The sequence below is a fragment of the Triticum urartu genome, chromosome 6A, assembly GCF_056163025.1.
Source record: "Triticum urartu cultivar PI428250 chromosome 6A, HENAU_Tu73, whole genome shotgun sequence".
In the NCBI taxonomy this organism is placed as follows: Eukaryota; Viridiplantae; Streptophyta; class Magnoliopsida; order Poales; family Poaceae; genus Triticum; species Triticum urartu.
The window spans coordinates 279,203,592-279,205,257 of NC_141878.1; the positions used below are offsets into that span (position 1 = coordinate 279,203,592).

Consider the following 1,666-nt stretch of genomic DNA (forward strand, 5'->3'; position numbering starts at 1 on the left):
GAAAAGGGGGTGGGGGAGGGGCGGGGTAGATATTTTGGCGGTAGGCCAAAAAATTGGAAATGTGGAGGGAAACTTTGCGCACGGTGTTGCCGGACACCATTCACTTTGAATGATTGTGTGCATCACAAACGATTCTTCTGCTTTACGTGCATGGGATGAGTTTGATAATTCAAATTTTGGTGGAAATTTCCCCAGGTATGTCATTGCATAATTTAACATCGCTTGCTAATTTGGGCACACAAAAGAGCGTACAGCATACAGACCACACTTACTGAATCGAGCAATTTTAGTAATTAAACAGAGCCAGTTGACCTAAACATTGCTCTAACAAAAGAGCAGCATTAAAAACAAAGCCTAAGTGTGCATAATTTTAACAAATCCGCCATCGCGCCGGCCTATGCATCGCCAGTGTGAGATGAGACATCAATGACTTGTCCTAGTGAAATACCGCCATCGGTGGACTCCGTGTCCCCCCTGCTGAAGCCTACCGCGTCCTCGTCCTCGTCCTTGGTGCCGCCCTCAAGGTTGTAGTACTCATAGTAGTGGCTGCGCCAGAGCTCGCGTTGGTACTCCACCACCGATTCCTCAATGGACAGACTCTTCTCTACCTCGACCTCGGCCACGCGCAAATCCTCCTCCCGATGCTCCTTGATCTCCGCCGCGTCCTGCATCTCGAGCTCCCGCTCGGCGATCTCATGAGGAAGCAGGAGCTCCATGGCCACCGCCTCCTTTTCGTACGTGGGTTGCATGCTGGATTCCGAGGTGGCCTGGAATATCTTGGCATGTGCATCCTTGAGCTTGGCGTGGATGGCCTCGACCTAGGCCAGTGCGACATCAGCGGCACGAACGGCAGCTCGAGGGCTCTCGGCGTTTGCAGCCACCGTCGCGAGAGCAGCTGTAGTCGTCTCGGCTGCTACAGCTTCCCTGTCGACAACCGCGGACGCCCTCTCGGCGGATGCGGCCGCGCTCAATGCGGATGCGGCGGCACCCTCGGCGTAGGCGACCGCGCTCTCGGTGCAGGCGGCGGCGCTCGGGGAGGACGTGGCCACCGTACGGGACTTCACAAAGCGTTTCCACGGCGTCATCTTTGCAAGAAGGGGGTGCGGGAATGGGAATTGGCATTCGGGGGTTGCCGACACTGGAGCAGACGAGCCGGCGAAGCTTAAGGAGGAAGACTTAAATAGACCCAGAAATTTTCATCGCAAACGGTTCTTACAAAAAATTTGTGTGTGATGTTGTGGATATTTTTTATTAGTTGTGAAAGACGAATTTGGAGTAAAGTGGCAACGGATGGTGTTTTAAATGTACGAGAAAATTTGTAGTACTAATACAACTGTCATGTCAAAATTTGGAAATTCTCAGGGTTCATTTGACCTTTTAAGACATTTAAGTGATTTTCTAGCCATTTAATGATAGAGGCTAAGGTGTCCCGATGTTTCGATGAGATGGTGGCTATCGTTTTCTGTGGGAGTCGACCTTGACGATCCGACTACGAACGTGCGAGACGTCGCGCCTTAGCAATCGCTAAACCAACTTCCGAGGGTTATTGACCACGCCGGAGCACGATCAACCTGACCACGAGGGTCTGTTTCCTGCGAGCAAACGAAGAACAAGCAAGAAACTGAGATTGCAATCGGGATATTGCGAATATAAGATGAAAGCTTTA

The 1,666-nt window shown here is 51.4% G+C and overlaps 1 pseudogene; it reads right to left on the reverse strand.

Moving 5' to 3' along the window:
* Positions 1–395: 395 nt before the first annotated feature.
* LOC147965004 (uncharacterized) lies at positions 396–1,085 on the reverse strand (annotated as a pseudogene).
* Positions 1,086–1,666: the final 581 nt, after the last annotated feature.